Raw genomic sequence first — 19,863 nt, forward strand, 5'->3', positions numbered from 1 at the left:
TGGATACATTAAAAAAAAAAAAAAAGAGGTTATTTTGATAAGTAATGTACCATTGTACATTTGATAAGTAATGTACCAATGATAGAAGAGCAAGGCCTTGTAAGGACTGACTCAGAGTTTTCTGTCTCCTGCATAACAGGAATTACCTCTAGGGAACAGAGGAATACTCTAATCTGCAGCCTGTGTCTCAGCAGGCTTACCTTTCCTCCATACGTACTCTAATTTTATCATACATAAATGTCATTGGGTCAGATGTTGAGGGAATCACTGCAAATTGGAAGTGATCAAATATTCAGCCCATTGTGCTTTTGCATGAAGATTGTTTTACATTATAGTTCACAAATAATTTTAATAATAATTACAAATGTGTATTTAGACAACTTCATAAGGAAGGGGACACCTCACACACTGATTATGATCAAAAATATATCTTTGTGAAATACCATACAATCCATACAATACACTAATTCTATTTTCAGGTATAAATCTCAAAGGGAATTACTCTATGTTTACAGCCATCCTCTAGGGAGCTGAATTTGCCTTGCTATGTTTATGTGAAGAACATTGGTCATGTGCTCCTTCAAATCCCTTTTTCCTCCTTTTCTAATGTACACAGAGACAGTATAATCAGTTAAGTGGAGATTTTCTGATTTATAGTAACACGCTGAAAGGAATCTCCTCTATTTACAAGCATGGGCATTATGTAAATACTAAGACCTGCATGATAGAAAATATGGAAGGGAGACAAATAGGCTTGTGAGACCTTCCTTCATATGTGCTGAAAGGTCAGATTGACATTTTATCATTTAATCATGAATTACAATTTTCTCCCCTTTTTTTCCTTGAATGTTGCAAGGTAAAGTAGGAGCTTTACGAAAGTATCCAATTGCAAATCCATGGAAGAGATGCTAAGTCTGTGTCAATTACCGTGGTGATGCTAACGTGCCATAGATTTCATTTTTCAGAGTCAAAGTTCAAAAGGTATTAGTTGCCATACACCCAGACTGTGAAACTCTTAAAAAGGATTCTCCTTTGAATTTTTGTTTGCTTCTGGTGTCTTTGGTTCAAGATTGCATGTCATGTCCTGGGATAGATCAGAGAAAGACAGTGTTAACTCAACTGTGTTCGGAGTCACCTTTGCGAGACCCGGTTTCTTGCAAAGCAGTGAGAAGCTGCTGGTGTGACCTGCTGGTGAACTGACGTGAGGGAGGAAGGAGCACATCTTCCAAGGAGATGAAGCAGGACATGCTCTTACATCTGATCTGAAATAACTGCCGTAAAAAGGAAAAGCGAATGTAGGTAGCAGAGCCAAGCTGGTATTTCATGACCTTCTGATTGCAGAGTTCAAGATGTCTTCATTTCTTTTTGCTAGAGGCTTCTGTGTTGGGGGAGGAGGAGTTAGCAGCGGTGAAGGAGGAGAGAGTAAATTTCCTTTCTGAAGTATATTCTTCTGCTGGTGGAAGCTGTGCATTGTTTCTTGAAATGGACAAAGTTATTTTCTAACTTCCCTGTATCCTGTCACCTGGCCCTTCCTTCCTCCTTGCGATACTGCAGTAAAATACACAAACATACGAGCTATGCATTATTTGCATCATGGCAGGATTTATATTCTGATCGAGGGTGGTGATTTATACTTGTTGGGTTTTCTACAGACCACATTCCAGATGTGGAATGAATTTTACTGGCATTTATTATTCACTAGGGGTGGCTGAGGATGGCTTGCTTTATACTCCTGACATTTATGCTTTAGTGTAGCTTCCCTTTTCCTTTCAATGATGTTTTTCCTTTAAAAAGAATAAAAACAAAAGGAAAAGAAGCCCATTCTATAGCAGTGCAGACCTTAAGTGACAGATTATGTTTACAAAGAACAGCATTTGGAAGAGAAATCCCATCCTTCTAATAAATGGGAAAAATAAATTTTAAAAAGCTGATTGAATTTATTAACAAGATGTTGCTGATTCTTCCAAGATTTTAATCCCCTTTGCATATGTTGTGTCAGCACTGACTTTCTAAGCTTGCCTGCTCCAACAACCAAGCTTTAAGTCAACGTGATAATAATGAATCATTAAGGAATTAAAAGATAGATGGAAATTTTAGGGCTAATCTAAAGGAAAGGTGTGAGATAATTCTTCCCCCAAAGATCAGAAACTGTACTTATTTGGATAGCTTTTATGCTATATATAGTTTCCAAAGGCTGATTATATAGCAAAATACATTTAGGCTTGAAATGCTCCAGAAGCTCTATGTAGCAATGCCCAGTTTTCCTGTTGTGGGGAATATAAGAAACAGTAGCAATGAGAAATGTTTCATTGTTGGGGCTTCTTGGGTCTCATGGAAAACAGAAGAAGCTACTCTCTTCTCTGTGTGTGTAGTCACCGTTGATATTTCATGAAGTCTAAAAGTGTTCAAAAACTGATTGATGCCAAAAAAGACCCCAGATTGACACAGAAAGAGATGGAGTGACCATGGAGAACATGAGTGAAAGAAGGGGGAAATACTCTGGGAGAGGAAACAGATTTGGTGAGTAGAGATGGGATTACAAAGGCTACTTGTGTTGCATGGGGCTTGATCCACCAACTGTGACTCCTCCAGTCTGAATTCTGATTCCCACATTACAGCAGCTTCTGAGGACCTACCTTTAAAGTTTTTCTGTCTGCTTAAATCTGGCAAACCATATGTGGATTGAACAGTGCCTGAGTTGGGAGGAAGGTTCTAATGTGAAGTCCTGTAAAGAGACTTTTACTTTCAAACTGCAATTAAACTATGTAATTCTGATATAAATTGGGTGCTGACAGCCATTGGATGCTTGACTTTGTGCTGTTCATTATTGCCATACTTACACTGCCTTTCAATGAAAAGGTGAGCTGCCATGTGCATAATTCCCAATGAAATGGGTAAGAGGGTTTCCTGGCTCACGTACCACTGACAGAGCACAGAAATGTTGATCACAGGAGACAAGTCGATGCATTTTATGACATGACTTCTTTAAGAATGTGCAATCAGATTAGGTGGGCTAAGCCCTGTGGAAGCAGAAAAGAGCTCACTGAAGTTTTTCAGGGATGAACTCAGTGTGAGAGCGCAGGATGAGTATAAACAAATAAGTAAGTGAAAAAGTGGCTTGAGCAGATAAGAACAGCTCAGGGAATTACTTACAAGACATGTGAAAGTAGACAACGTCCGTGATGGGTTTAGCTCTGATAGACCCATGAGCTACAGGCAGTACTGACTTTAAAGAGTCCAAAATCCCCATGACAGCCGAGATCAATGGGAAGCTGTTCTCTTCAGTATTTATTAGATGAAGGTTAGGTTAATGGATTAACTTGTCAGTTGAATCTGATAGTTGGTTCATATAGTAAATACTGGCCTTATAGAAAATATTAGTTGACTCTTTTGACCATGACCCAGCACATTAAAACACTGCAGCTCTTTCCTATATTGCTTTTCAGAAAAATAAACAAAATAATTAAATGGGCTTGAGAGTCTGATGCATATGTTTGTGATGTGAGTAAGATTATTTCTCAAGGCCAACAACCCAAACAATAACAATAAGCAAAAAAAAAACAACAAGGCAGCTGACACTGTGATTTAACTTCTCAGGGATGGATTCAAAACAAGCATTTTGCCGCCTGGGGTTTGATTCACTGATCTGCAAGACTGGCATGGAGCCTCCTTATCTTTTCATTTCAACAGGCACTAGATCTAAACTCAGTTTTGCAGATAGTGAGCTTTGGTTCAGCTGCTGAAGTTGCTTTACCCATTATGTGTAAGTCTCTCTGAAACTAATGCCTCCTATTTTTTTTTTCCATGGAAACAACAATGGATACAAGGAGCATACAAGAATAACACTGTTTGATAGAGCAAATTTTCAGCTTCAAAACATTATTTTTCAACACAGTCATTACCATGAGCCATGCCTTTTTTGCCAGTGATGAACAAGAGCCTGCAATGCGACACTTGTAAAAATTTGCACTAGCAGAGGTGACCCACTGTTTTACAGCTGCTATGGCAGTGTTGATGCTAGGAAAATGTTACTCTTTCATTATCCTAAACACATGGAAGACAGAAGGCAACAAATCCAGATAATATGGAGGCTGTGGTAGGACAGCCAACTTGGATAGTATGCTCTATGGTCTTCAAACTGGTACGAGGTCTGGCATTACTGTGTTATAAGAGAAAGGCTGTCTTCTTCTCTGGCCTGACTTGGAAGTTTGAACCTTCAGCTTAGTCAGCGGTCAGAGTTGATGGTTTGTTCAGAAAATCCACAAGAATCACCCCTATCCTATCCCAAAAGACAGCGAACATCACTTTACTCACCAAGGGACATGTCTTGAACCATTTCTTTGATGGGGATTTCACGTCCCCCCCCCCATGGATGCAATTTTGACTGCAGCTCATAGCGGTGACACTACATCTTGCCACTGGTAATAATGTGATCCAGAAAATTGTCAGCTTCAGCCTCATATTGATTCAGTAGGTCATGACAAACTTGCCTATGGTGTTCTTTCGTTTCTGCTTGAGTTTTGTGGGATCCACCTGGTGTAAACTCTGTGATATTCCAACACTGTCACCACTGTTTCTAATACACTGAACCTGACATTCGAATCTGTACACAATTCCCCGGTCACAGTTTGTGGCTCAGAATCAGGATGTGTCAGGAGTGAGCAAGGCAGATATCTGACTGCTGGTTGCAAAAGTACTCATGCTGTTGGTTTTTAGTTTGGGTATTTCAGGATACTGGATAGGCAAACTGGAGCCAAACTGGAGGAGTGGGGATACTTGGGGATAGCTGGAAGAAGGGAAAGGAACGTAGCACAACTACCTCTGTGCATCTCATTGCCCCAGCAGCATCCCCACCACACAGCCATCTTCCCAGCTCTGCCTCTCTCCTTTACACTGGGACAGCACCACTCTATTCTCTCTGCAGGAAACATTAACAGATCTGTATCGGACACAGCAGAACACTAGCATTCATCTGGCAGCGCTTATCATCTCTTTTATTTAAAATCAAAGGCCAGTGGTGTGCAGTCAATGATTAATTATTTCTTTATTTCTGCACTAACAACCCATGTCACAAATGTTGGAATCCCAGTTCCAATAACAGCTGGGTCAAAGTGCTGTGCATTTTAATCTTGTATGTTTTATGTATTAGCTCTATCATAGTCTGCAATGTTGCAGTCATGTTTATAGCCATCTATATGCCTGGTGTGTTTTCCATATTTTCCTTCACTGTGTGCTGTGGTAGTTCAGATAAAGCTGCCTTTAAAAAAAATACACTCTTGAGATGCCAAGATCTCTGAGTTCTGAAAATGAGCAGATCTGCTAGTAGGGATTGCCCAGGCTTCATGCTTTTGATGTGAAAATTGCAGCAAGCTTAACATTCTTAATCTTCCCCAGAGGACATTTCCAAGGCGGAAAGGGCAGCAACTGGCCAGCCAACAAGGAAACCACAAGGAGCAATCGGTCAAAGTGCTTGGGGAGAATTTAAGGCCCCAAAATGAACACAGATGAGATGATGCCTGGCTGCGGCCAGACAGTGACAGTGGTATGCTGCCATGGAGCATGTTGATGCTTCCAAACTATGATCAGGAGGCTGATAGGGTTTGCGCTGAACCCCAAACCACAGGGGGAAGTAAATTAATGACTGAAGGCACCTTTATATGGCAGGCTCAGAGCCTGGGTAGTCCCTTTGTGTATGCCTGGTAGGACATGGCACTAACTTTAGCCTGGACATTCATGTTTGGATGTTTTATCATCTGCAGCTCCATGCGCACATCGGAGGGACCTTAGTCTGCAAGTGGCTGTGCAAACATATAGATAGCTCTATACCAGCAGATTTCCACCACAGCGATGTGTCTAAGGAAACAAGTATGGCCATGCTTTTCTTACTCAGATTGCCCTCAGAGATGGTGGGATTGTGGCAGAACTTCAGTCAGCGTTATTCTGTGTGCTGCATTTCTTATTCTCATGTGATGCTGCCGAGGTAGAAAGCACAGCCCTGCCCACTTCCACTAGACTTTCCCAGGCTCCCTTCAGAAAGATAAGTGAGGCCCGTGGGGTATTAGCAAAAGTAGGTAGCATGTATTTCTCCCTTGGCATATTCAGCTAGAAGCTAGTCAGTATCTGTCCTGAAGGTGAGTTAGCAAAGGATTGTGACAGAGGAAGATGCAGAGACATGACCCAGAAGAGATGACTAATAAAAAATGACTTAAGAGCTCTTCTCCAAGGATCAAAGGTTAAGTCTGGGTCAATTGTAATAACTGCATTGCTTCACCAGTCAGGACATGTGCAGTCTCCTAGAGGAACATCTAAAGCATGTTCCCAAATGGCATTAAAGTGGTTGCCATTTGCAGAAGATTCGGCTCCCCACAATTTGGCAAGTGTAGTTTTGCACCAGCCTGAAACTTCTCAAAAATAGGGTCACAGGATGATTTGTTTCTCAAAGCCTTCCCAGAGAGTGAGGAATTCTATGTGTGTAAAGCCAAGATCACTGAGTTCCCTGTGAACACCCTCCCCTTCAGCAGCGCGCCTCACAAAACGTGGCAAGAGAAACAAGGAAATGTTCCCACTCTCATGGTTTAGGCTATTATTGCTGCTCAATGGGAGCTGAGCAGTGTTTATTTATTTATCCTAGAAAGAGATAAAAGTGTGCAAAATGGCAGGAGAATGGAGGAATAAAGAAAGAAGGAGTCTGTCTGTCTGCTCTGTGTAGAGCAGTGCTGTGGAGAAGTACCCAATCCAATACAACATATGCTGCCCAAAGAATCAAAGTAGGGCAGTATCCCATACAGCTAAGTTTCAAATGCTAGAATCCAATTCAACTCCCAGACATCCTTTGTTCTCTGCTGCAAAACCTGGCAATGCTGCTGCATGTTTCAGTCTCGCACACTGGTTTGGGAACTGCTGATTCAACGAGAAGCTTTTCCTGCCAGTGCTTGAGCTTGCTGCCTTGCTGTAAATGGGAGTTTAGTCACAGCATTCTGCCTGATACATACCTGCCCACCCTGTTGTCATTATCAGCATAAGTATTTCTGTCTCACTCGGGCTCACAGTAAAACTATATTACAAGGGCTGAAAAGATTTAATCGTCTGCAGCCGCTCAGTTAAGCCTACATAGTTGGACACTCAGAAGAAATAGGATTGTTAATTGGGTAGTTTTCTATTTGAAAAGGCAATGTGGCTTAATGCAAAGTTTTTCCTAATGAAACAGCTGTCCAGAAGCACCAGTGGGCAGCACAGGGGGTGCCTAATGAGTCACTCCAGAATCCCTCTGTCCATCAGCTACTTACCATTATCTTTTTAAGGCCACACTCTTTTCCCCGTGCAACATCGATTAGCGCTATTAGATACTGCTCATTTGCACTTTAATAGGGAAATATCTTTCCTTTTTGTCTTTTCTGATGATAACCAAATTGCATTTTCAAGGTGAGCTACCTGCAAACCTACTTCTAATGCTTGATAAAGAAGATGGGTTGATAGATAGATGGAGCTATAGTACGGACAATCCTTAGGATTCTTCTTTGCAACTTACTCCTTATGCCCATTTGCCTTTGAACAAACTTGTGCTCAAAAATTGTTCCCACCATGTTCTGCAGTGTGTACAAAATGCTAAGACAAAGGAAAAATACAGATTTCTTACTGCAAACACAGTTGGTGTGAGGAAAGAAGTCCTGTTCCATTATTCCCAATGACAGCAGCCTGGTCAAGGGACCTTGCTGGAAGGGACTTTGTTTCACTGCAAACTGTGATGATTAAAATGCCACTCAAGCTTCGCTCTCCTTGCAGAACAATTAGTTAAGATTTTTAGACCTTTTTGTGTGGAGTTTCTGCTTTCATAAACTTCAGTAGAACAGTATTTGGGCACTGCTGTGTGCTTCTTGTAATCCTCACGCAAATATCTGTGAGGGAGAGTAAGCAATTGATGGCAATTTCTTCACTACATGTGGCTTATTCTTGACTTCTTGACTTTAAAGCAAATTATGACTTGACATCAGACATCACAATGAATGATGTAGAGAACTGAGGCCATTTCACTTTTCTTTTTGTTAGTTTGAGAATTAGCAGATTTTTAGATCTTTATTCACTATTTGAATTCCTTTTAAAAGAATGCTTTACTGTATAAAAGAAGAACTCTAGCCCAAAAGCTGCTTGTCAGTTACATATGGCACACACTTACTGGAGACACTGATAATCAGGGGTCACTCTATATATTACTTTTCTTTGCTTTGGAAAAACATGGATTTTATTTTTAATTATATTATAAAATTTTATAAATTGCTGGAGCCCTCAGCAACTTGATGGGAGAGATGTTCTACTTGGGAAGGAGGAAGAGAACACACAAGAATGTGTTGGGAATAAGCAAGATTAAAAAATATGAAGATATTTCAACTCTATTCATTATTATTTAAACGAAAACAAAGAATCTATAAAGAGCTTTTGTGTCTGCTTATGCTGTATGAGTGCCTGAGCTCCTTCTTGTTTGCCAGATGGGGAGCAGAAGAGAAGTTAGAGCACTTAAATAACATTATTATTTATTGCCGGCCAGATTTTATATATGTATATTCTTTGCATCCTCTTCCCCTACTTGTCAATGTGCAGTGCTACTTAAAATGCTTTTTATTTTGTATAGCTGTCATTCAATTCATAGGTGAAAACACCAAAAATTCACTTTTGGGAAGTTCGTTTTCTCAGTCAGCAAAGGTTTGGTATACATAGTTCCCAAACTACTGTGATGCAGCTCATGAGAGATTACTGTAGACAAGAGCTGAATTTTGCACTCTCAGTGTGCTGCCTGAAATGTGCCTGCCATGTGCCTGGCATTTTCCACATATGCTTTAATTTAGGCTTGCAATTTGCAAGTGGTTAGCACTCAGTGAAGACTTATCTTCCCCTGCTTCACTGAGCCTTGAAGTCTTTCTGCTTGATTAATGCCATATTGTGTTGCTCATTGCTTCTCATACTTGAGCTCTGTATGCTGAGATATTTCCACTCTTTCCCTTTCGCATGTCGCTTGGTGATATCCCAGAGCTCAGACATCGGGTGACAGAATGGTCAAAGGGTCACGGCCACTGCTCGGGGCCCTACTCCTGCAAACATCTTACCATGTCTGCGGTCTTGAGTATCATCTGAGTGAAGCGAGGAAATCTGAGTCTAAATTGCTTCAGACTGGAAGAACTGGGTGAGGGCCTCAAGATACTGAAATCTTCATGGAAACTTCCCTGTATCCTGCTGAGCTTCCTGTTAAGAATAATATCCAAAGAACCTGATCAGTTTACCTCTTTTTTTTCAGCTCCAATAAAGAGATTATATGGCACTAACATAGATGGTGGCAGCACTGGGCTGAAAGGAGGTTACCCAGCACTTCTACATGCCCAAGACAAAATCTCACATACCAACGACACTCATTATAGATGTGCCTCTGACCTGATTTTAAGGACCTGCAGTACAGAGGCGTCACAGCATCCTCAGGCAGTTCCTGTGCTTTGCTTTTCTTATCTAGAAAGTATTTCCTAATGTCTGACGTAAATCTTCCTTGCCACAAGCTGAACTCATTTTTCCTGTCCTGCCCTCTGTAACCAGAAGCTACCTTGGCAGTTATCTGCTTGCTTCCATTCCCACTAAATGCAGTCTTGTTCTTTAAACTGATGTAAAGCTGGGCAGTGAGTATGTTTACAGAAGTGTGAAACTTAATTTCTGAAGTGTTATGGTCAACAGAACTGGGACAGATGTGTTTCCAAGCATTTCTAAAAATTTTATTATCTCTTGGCATTAGGAACAAGGACCATCCTCTCTAGTGCTGCTGCGTTCAAAGTGCAGTGGTCTTCACATGTACAGGGATCAGAAGAGACTTTAACGCTAACACATGCTGGTGAAATAGCAAGCATATAGGCAGGTAATACCAAAAAGTTAAAAGATCATTTTGTTTTTATTAGTTGTGTATATCTACTATCTTATAAAACTGAAGGCAACAAGGGCAAATGTACTTTGTCATTTGAGATTGGGCCAAGAAATATTTCAGGATGCACCGAAACTTTTAAGATTTCCTCAAACCAAAGTTGCCTTCTAAAGCAGCAAGTCCTGACTACACTGAGTGCCTTATCAGGAGTTCAAACTCTTATTCATGCAGCCTGGGCTTGAAAAGCCTTGAGCAGTAAATCATGGAGCCCTCCTCTGTCAGGTACTCCAGTCTTGATGCTTCAAGCCTAGGACAGAGGCTGTAGAAGATACTCAACTGTCCTACCTTTAGGTGACTGCAGCATAGTTTTTGCAAGAGAATTACTTGTTATCTCTCCATCTGATCTGTGTCAGTACAGTCCTGCGAGTTCATGTGTCCAAACACAGTCATATCCTTGAGCTACATCACATGCAATCTGCATTGATTGCACGGATTAAACCTCTTCACTACAAAAGCAGCTCAGGGTGATTGTCCAGATGTAGATGTGTTCCTTTAAGACACCTACAATTAATCACATATATCCCTCATGCAAAGTGAAGCCAACAGTATTCCTTGACAAGAAAGAGACAGTAATATATTTTCTGTATTTAAAGGGGGGCTGTAAGAAAGAAGGGGACAAACTCTATAGGATCTGTTTTGACAGGACAAGGGGAAAAAGAGAGGAAATTTAGATGTGGATATAAGCAAGAAGTATTTTATATAAGTACTTTTACCTAAAACAGGTTGCCCAGAGAGGTGGTGGATGCCTCGTTCCTGGAGACACCCAAGGTCAGGCTGAATAGGGCTCTGAGCAACCTGATCTAGCTGTAGGTGTCCCTGTTCATTGCAGGGGAGTTGGAGTAGATGACATTCAAGGGTCTCTTCCAACTCAAAAGAGTTTATGTTGTTGTTTTGTTTGTGGGTTTATTGTGTGGTTTTTTTTTGTTTTTTTTTTTTTTCCAGAAATTCTTTCTGGTTTTGGATGAAATAAATTGCTGTGTGGAATAATTCTCCAAGAGTGTTTCAGAAGCTCAGTTAAAGTATGAGAATGGAAGTGCACATGTTAGGGCTTCATTTTGCAGACAGGCAAACCACTAGCAGTTTGATTCAGAAGTTTGAGGAGTTTCTATGCTGTAAGTTTATCTGTTATTAGTTTAGTAAGATTGAACTACAAAACAAGAAGCCTCACGATTGTTTACATGTACACTGAAAACTGTGATTGACAATAAAATGGAAATATTACATGTGGTAGGTCTACCTTGTTATCTTAATTTGTTTTGACAACAATACCAGACCAAAGACCTGAAGTTTATGTTCAGGTATTTTTGCAGCTGTGTTTAAATCAAACATTAACTCTCTTTCAGCAACACAATGGTTATGTTTTTGCAACAGTCCAGTAAGTCATGGATGCTTTCTGGAATGGTGAGCTGGTTAGTATCTGGTACTTCTTAAAATGAAAATGTTGCTGTTACTGTATCTTTTCTACCACCAGGGGATTTTTCTGCTTGTCCTTAGGCAGTTTGCGTCCCATACATTGTGAGTCACTGCTCTTCTTCATTCTCTTATTCATTTTGTTTAGCACACTGTGACTGCGAGGCACAATTTGTCACCAACTTTTAGACTTTGCAGTCTAGAAATACAGATGAAAAGTCTTTGCTAAAGAGTTAAAAAGATCCAAGTAGAAAATCTGTGTCATTTCTTTACTACTGCATGCAGAAATCGAACACATTATCATTTCGTTAATGCAGCTTTTTAGATCTTGCCGGATGAATTTGAATCTTGATTCACAGATACTTTCTGGCAAGGCTATTTCTGTGACACAGAGTTCAAGTTGAAATTGAGTATCAAATGAAGTATTTTTCTGTTTTCCATCTAGGTAGCTGCAATTTATCTGTATGAAATTTGATCTGATATGATCATCTCAGGGCTCTGGCTGGAGCAAATGAAATGTTTTATCATCAGGAATCACTAGAGGTGACTTTCCAGAAGTAAAACGCTTCTGTGATGGGCTGTCCTTATACCTGAGCATGAGTATTTTTGCTGCAGTATTAGAATACATCTGTCTCTCTTCTTTTTGTCTGTCCAGACCTATGGGTTTCTGCCAAGAGATAAAAGGTCCTCGTTACACCTATGATCTCATTTTGGCACTGTCCAGCCACTCTCAACAGTTTCAGACAGTGAGATGCAGTAAGGATAAGACTCCCCAACCAGCTCACATCATAACACTACCCTTTTTGACTCTGTCAAGATGAGCTCAGAGCTGGCTGCAAACTCCTTCCTGGCTCTCTACTGAGATATCCCAGCAGCTTCTGCAAGGTATCCCTCATATCAAGATACTATTACTCTTATTTTGACTCATATTTTGGCTTGACACCCAAAACTGATTTCATCAAATCTCAGCTCAGAAACCATTCTCCACCTTCCTCATCACCTGCCTCTTTCTCACCAGCTTATTCAGGAGAGGGTCGGGTTTTGTCTCCAGCTGGAAATGGTCCTACGCTATCTCAACTCTGTCTCTTCAGTTACCAAGTAGACATATAGGAGATCACAAGATTTGTCATCAGCCTGGGACCCATCTGTCCCTTTGCTGTCTCCAGAGTACAAGGCTCAAAATAGAGCCACCAGAGAGGTCCTGGAAGGATGGGAAACTGCAAAGAGGGATAGATTGGTACCCGAACATCTGAATTTTGTTCATTCTCTCTCTTTCTTTTAAAGTTCTGAGGACAGACAGTCCTTCTGGCCACTCCTTCTTGCTGTTGCTTTGATTCTGAGCACTTGTAAATGATGAACAGATTAAAATGATAGTCCCTGTCACATGCTTGCCTTGGAATTAGGCTGATTACTTCACTGGCAAGCACTGGAGAAGCACTGGGTCTCAGTCATGACTTCAGGTGAGAGGAGAACAGCTTCAAACCTGCCTTCACAGTGCTAAACTCAATAAAAACAATATTAAACCACAAGGCAGAATAAGGTTCACATTGCTCCTCAGCTGGAAACTCTGGAGAGACAGTAAACACAAAGCCTGCTGCTGCCAGAGAGCTGTCTGTGTTTTTCCTTAACGAAGCTGTTCTTCAGCCTTGCACTCCCCATCTCACAGTGGCAGTCTTCCCCACAGCCTCATGTTCTGTGATACAAACAAGGCTCAGAGAGGGGCAGCATGTGGCAGTCCCCCATACCTTTGGCTTTTTTAAACATCATTAGATATATGCTTTTGAGGGGAAAGGGAGTGTGAACGAGCAGTGTTCAAAATGTCTTCCCTCCAGGGCAGGCAGCTGCTCCTGGCTTTGACAGATGCTGTGGGGGAAAATGTGGCAGCCCATTTTGGCAGTGATGGGCTCCTAGGTCTTGTGTGTATTCCACAAATGTCTTCCTTATTTAAGACACCAACACTGTCAGTTCTTGCTATGCTCCCATTTCATATTGAAGTTCCCATCTCTGTGTGGGGTGAACATTTATTTCATCTCCCTGAAAGGCAGCTGCTGTAATGTGGGACATGCTTTCATGGCAGCAAGTCAAATTTCCCACTAGAGAGCCAGGGGCTTCTCCTGAAGTTGGAAAGATCCCCCAAAACAGTTTTCTCCACCTCTAATATCAGAAAAGAGCATTAATGTTTTTAACCCTTACCCTAGACCTCTTTATGCCAGAAAATAAAACAGGTATTTTTTTCCTTACATTCCTGTGTGTCACGCCCTTATTACAACATCCTTCTATAGAAGCATTCCTGAGTGTGAGAATGAGAAAAGTGAATCTAAAGAACCTTTTCTTGGCCTAACCTAACTCTGGCCAAAAATTCTACCAGCCGTAACTCCCACACAGTGCCATTGCTTGTGTATTAGATGTGAAACCAGAGTTGACATTTATCTTTTCCTGTCAGAAGAGCTCAAAATTCAAGGAACGATGGGTAAGAGGGAGATATAGAGTATGCTTGTGTATTTGTTTTATTCACAAGTCAACAACAGAAATCATTCCTATGCCAGGCACGTGAACACCTTTATTACACCGCCCTGGTGATTAACACACCGAAGAACCCATCAGTCAAGCTGGAGCTGCTGCAGTGCTATCAGTGGCAGGAAGGGATATCATCTCCAGTTATGATTTCAGAGGATGCTTCTCAGCTTTGGTTTCTAGAGTAGTAAGCTTACATTGGCATCCCAAGTAATCTGGTGGAGATACTGTGCATCTTCCTTGAAATAAATACTGGAGGCAGAAAGCCAAGTGGAATCTGATTGTTGCCATTGCTTGGAAGCTGTCTGTGTTGTACGCATGAAGGGTGGTCTGCTAGATACATCCAGGGGCTAGCACATACATAGAGGCATGCAGTGACACTAAATGTTCATGACTGACCAGTCTGCTTTGGAGGTGATATTTACCAAGGATGTTATTTTCAGGTTGCACAAAGATCAAGAATCTCACATGTAGCTTTGGTGCGTGGAAAGCTGCCCCTTTAACAATCTGCCTGAGGATGCTGCTCGTCATGTGAAAGTTTCAGCTGGATGCTAATGAGGAAAATCTGTTTTCACTTAAGCCAATGTAAACTCAGAAATTTAACCAGGATTGGTGAAGTCATTTCAGATTTGCACCATAGCATAGGTTTGATTGGAACATTTTCTTTCATGTAACTTTTGTGGCTTTATTCCATTCATTATATATGACCATAATTTATGGAGGTTCCACATGCACATGCAAGTTAAGGCAATTTGGTTCCTTTTATTAAGCTATGAGTCTGTTTTATAATCAAAGTAAATCAGACTCATTTGCACACCAAAAAATCTTGGTGTGGATTTCTGTCTGTGGGAGTGGAGACAAAGTATCTTGCTTGCTGACTCCAGCCAAACTACGCATTTAGCTTACCCAGTCAATTTTCATGGTGACTCAATGTAATTCGTTTGCTACAGTGAGGTATGCAAATACTAATTTTTAAGAGCCATGTTCAGATTGCATCCTTACCAATGCACATATGAGTTAATATGAAGGACATCAGTAATGTTACACTGGAATTCCACTGTGGTAATTAACGGATATGGCTTGACACGGGGAAGACGGGAGACCACAAAATGGACCGCATCGTGAAGCCATAAGTTTCCACATTGGGTCTGTCCTGGGTATTACTTAGCACAGTCAAATTAACTGACTGTCATAGAGCAGATGTGCTACATGAAGATATCTCTCTTGGTACCACCCAAGATGGAGTACAGATATGCACAACAGGAAACCCGAGGACCTGGTCTCATCCTTGACCTTTAAATGTTGCACTGACAAAAGACATAAGCCCAGCTGTTTTGACTCTGTTGTGTGAGCTAAAACATAATAGCTCAGAGCTAGTTGCAGAGACTTTGTGGTTCTGGCTAAACAACTGCGTTTGTTGCATCAAGGGCTGCATTATTCCTTAAAGAATAAAGTCTGCAATAAGAAAAGTAGAAATGTCATTGCTGTGGAAAAGGATCTGACCTTCAGCCGAAGAGAGACAGCTCTCATCCTTATACCTCCTTTGTCCATAGGGGAAAGTCATACTATTATTGCCACATAATGCATCCTATTTGCCTGACCTCACCCACTGTTCCCAGACTTGCCCCATATGTCTCCTGGATGAAAAGGAAGGAATGGAGAAACTCTATTTCTCCCCAGAGCACTAGGGTGAAGGGCTCTTGTCCCTAAAAGGCTTAGTAGTCAGCTGATCTATGTCAGCAGAACCAGAAATGCATTTGTGAGAATAGTGGAAAAAAAATCCCTCAGAAGTGTCTGGAATCTCTTTTTTGGTGACAAGCAGTTCTATATAAACTTCTAAGAATGGGTGAGGTCTTCGTAGACCGGATGTCAGATTGGTAGTTTGTCAGGGATGTTCACAGGCAGGTGCTGTACTTCTTTCCAAGCTATGAGGTCTGCATGTCTTTTCTTCTTTACAAGAAACTTCAGTCCCTGCTGGTCTCTGAGTACCCCATAAGGAGGAAACCTGTGCCAAGGAGGGCTCTCTGGGACTGTCTGTTCTGCTTCTACGTGAAGCACGTGAGGCCTTCCACAGCCTTTCATTCCTTTCCCTTTGTATTATGGAGCCTTCATTAGAGAAAATCTCCACTCTCTTTCTAGGATAACAAGAAGAGGTTAAAAGACAACCATATTGAAGTGTTCAAGGTAGCAGAGAACTCTGTATTGGTGAGGCCTTTTCACTCCTTGGGTACTCTCCTGAATGAGATCAGCGTCTGACCATTGCTGCAGATCTCAAAAAGCAATTTACTAATGGAAAGTCATCTTCAGTGCAAACTGTTAAATAAAAGTTATTCAAAGATAGTACTGTCTATCAAAATAATGAATATGAGAACAGATAGAAATACAACACAATAAATAAAACATGCTCCATCTTATTTCAGCTTGCCACAGGTCAGCCTAAAAGAGTTGACAGCTCTTGGAAAAGCATTGCAAAACATTTCAGCATGAAACAACTATAGCTTTGACTCCTAAACACCTTTGTTTATCTGGGCTAACATCCAGAACTCATAGAAAATAATTATCTACCAACAAACAGACTCTTTTCATGCAACTCCTAGACGTACACATAACTATATCAGATCTGTATTATTCCTCTTAGAACTGTTCTGCAGGGATGACTATTGCCTTTGAACAAGGTTAATGAATACTTGATCCTGAAGCTAAAGGCAACTTCATTGTTAGGGTAGGACTTTTCAGATAAGACACCTTATTTTATTACTGAGAAACCGGTCAGGAGATAATATTTGGAAATTCTGAAAACCTGACATTACCCCACTCACCCTTGCGTTTAGAGTAAAGCTTTTTATGTGGGTGATGGAACTATGTAATAGGGAATATAGTACATTATTTACTGTATCCTGATATTCCTGTTACTTTGGTTCTGACGTATCTGTACAACAACAACAGTTTGTATTGAGTAGTTCATACCTTTTTCCAGATCTTTGTAACTAATATTCTGCTGAGAAAAAATTATGCACTGGGAACCCTACATGTTTCTCTTATTTGTTAGCTTACTATTTGGAAAAGTTCAAGACTTTTCAATGCCAGCTGGATGTTTTTCACTGTTAACACTGTTCTGTAGATGGCTTTTGTGCTTTTTCTTGCAGCCGTGCTGTATTTCAGAGATGACACGTGAATAGCTTACAGCATAAATGTAACTGTGTATACAGTACATAGAAGTCTGTCAAATGTCTTGAAAGATACAGAAAGTCAGTGCAGTGTGTATACCACTGGAATAGGACCTAAGAGATCTGTCTTTTCTTCTTGGTTCTGCCACAGACCACCCAGCTGACTTTAGGCAGAGAAGTCACTTCACTTTTGAAGCTCTCTCTGTTGTAAAGGATTCTGATTCTTAGCACAGTACTTACAACAATGTCTCATCTTTTTAGATGGGCCCTCTGTACATGAGCATCTCCACTAGAAATCTCTTTGGACTCCATAATCATGCTGATTGCTCATTCCTAGAATTTAATATACCATTATCACCATAATCATTATTACTGGTAAAATTTACACTTAGATTTTCTTAAGAGATATTGCTCCATTTTCACTGCTTTTTGCTCAGGAAAATGTTCCCATTTTGAAAACTGCAAATTATCATCAGTAAGAAAACCACTGCCTTGGGTGAAGAAGACATGCCATCTGAAATTATAATTGCTGCTAAATTCCCCACAAAAACATGCAGTCATTTCATTCTTCTTCACTATGGTCTCCCCTGACCTGCACCTGGGCCAGGGCAATCCCAAGCTCAGATACAGATTGGGTGGAGACTGGCTTGAGAGCAGCCCTGAGGAGAAGGATTTGGGAGTGCTGGTTGAAGAAAGATTCAACATGAGCTGGCAATTTGCACTTGCAGCCTAGAAGGCCAACCATATACTGAGTTGCATCAAAAGAAATGTAACCAGCAGATCAAGGGAGGTGATTCTGCCCCTCTGTTCTCATGAGACTCCACTGGGGAACTGAGTCCAGTTCTGGGGCCCCCATCACAAGAAGGTCATTGAGCTCTTGGAGCAGGTCCAGAGGAGGGACACAAAGATGATCAGAGGACTGGAGCACCTCCCCTACAAGGACACGCTGAGAAAGGGACTCTTCAGCCTGGAGAAAAGAAGGCTGCAAGGAGACCTTACAGCAGCCTTCCAGTACCTGAAGAGGCCTACAGGAAAGCTGGGGAGGGACTTTTTACAAGGGCAGGTAGTGACAGGATGAGGGGAAATGTTTTTAAACTGGAATAAGATAGATTTAGACTAGATATTAGAAAGAAATTCTTTACTGTGAGGATACTGGAACATGTTGCCCAGTGAGACTGTGAATGCCTCCTCCCTGGAAGCATTCAAGGCCAGGCTGGATGGGGCTTTGAGCAACATGGTCTAGAGGGAGGTGTCCCTGCCTATAGCAGGGGAGTTGGAACTAGATGAAGTTAATGATCCCTTCCATCCTGAGCCATTCTATGATTCTATGGTTCTGTGATTCATGGTGAAGACCTAGAGAAAATATGAAATAAGAAAAAAAACAAAACTGCAGCACATTGTTTGATAAAGATAACTGATATTTTTATATCAGTATAACTTTGGAATACCATACCTTTCTGTTAAGAGAAAAAAACATTGTTAATTCCTGCTATGCATGCAATTTTAAATGTGTACAAGTAGCATGCTGGGCAGAAGAAAGACACATGTGAATCATGTGAGAAAAAAATTTAGAAGCCTAGCTAATTGGAAAGACAATTAAAACAAGGGAAAAGCAGGTCTGAACTAGTCTGAGCTTCTATTTGTGCAAACTATCCAAAGGCAAGTGTAAGAAGAGAATAAGCTACCTTCAGGGCAAGCGCAAGATGGATTTAGGTGTGTTCAGAGTGTGTGTCATTCTCAGTAAAAGAAATCACTAATAAGGCTATAGCTAATAATGATCCAAATCCTTGGCCTGGATTTAAAGGCACGTAGGAATACCTATGGATGTGAAGAGCCTTTGAATTTCATTTCTCACTTTCTCTCTTATGAGAGCTCTGTACAGATGTTTCATTCAGCTGGATAAACATTAATACCAAAGGGAAGCTCTGTCTCTGGCATAGGACTTTCAAGATACAGCCTCAGTGTGCAAATAAGGTAGAGTCATAAAATGCTATTAGGGTCGGATTGTGGGTCCTACTTCTACGGACACTGGTGATTAGGGAAGCTAGCCCCTTTCCTTACACAATTTTTATTCAGCAAGGCAACATGGCAAAATATTGGGGTTGTAGTTGAGATGGTATTCAAGGAAAACTTGCAGGGCTTGTCCTAGGCAATAGGACAAATAGGCACAATCTCACCAAGTAGTCTACAAAGCTCATGCTGAAATCAATATTTTTTTTCTGTTACAAATTCCTTTTTTCTTAGGAGCCTTAAAAGTTTGCAGTGATTTTGTGAAAAATTGTACAACTGTACCCATGCATGGCTTTAGCTGAAACCAGATAATGTTTACTGTATTTTCTATTTGAATAGAAAACTTGTGGAATTTAACTTTAAGAGTAAGTTTGAATTTTTCAGATCTCATTCAAAATTTTAAATTAGAAGCACATATTTAACAACCCAGCTTGTATGTTACTTATTTAGGACTTGCTTGAGTAGAGCCCCATTACTGTAAATATAGTCATGCTGTAGTTACACCGTGGGAGATCAGAATGAGTTAAAGACATAGGAATGAAAACCTGGAGATATTCTCAAAATCTCAGTATGATCTGTTTCAGTTAAATGTCTGCCAAAGATGCATCAAAGGGATCTTTAGTAATATCGTGTTCCAAAACCTCCTTGTCTAAGAAGGAAACTCACTGATTTACAGTGCTGAGATATACTCTGTTTCTATACACCATGAAAAGAATGCTCTTCTTTACAGTGGTATTTATCAACTTTTACCAAAAGTATGAATTGTGCATCTAACCAAATCCAGTAATTTTCCTCCTTAGATATAGGTGA

The sequence above is a fragment of the Meleagris gallopavo genome, chromosome 3, assembly GCF_905368555.1.
Source record: "Meleagris gallopavo chromosome 3, MGAL_WU_HG_1.1, whole genome shotgun sequence".
Taxonomy (NCBI): domain Eukaryota; kingdom Metazoa; phylum Chordata; class Aves; order Galliformes; family Phasianidae; genus Meleagris; species Meleagris gallopavo.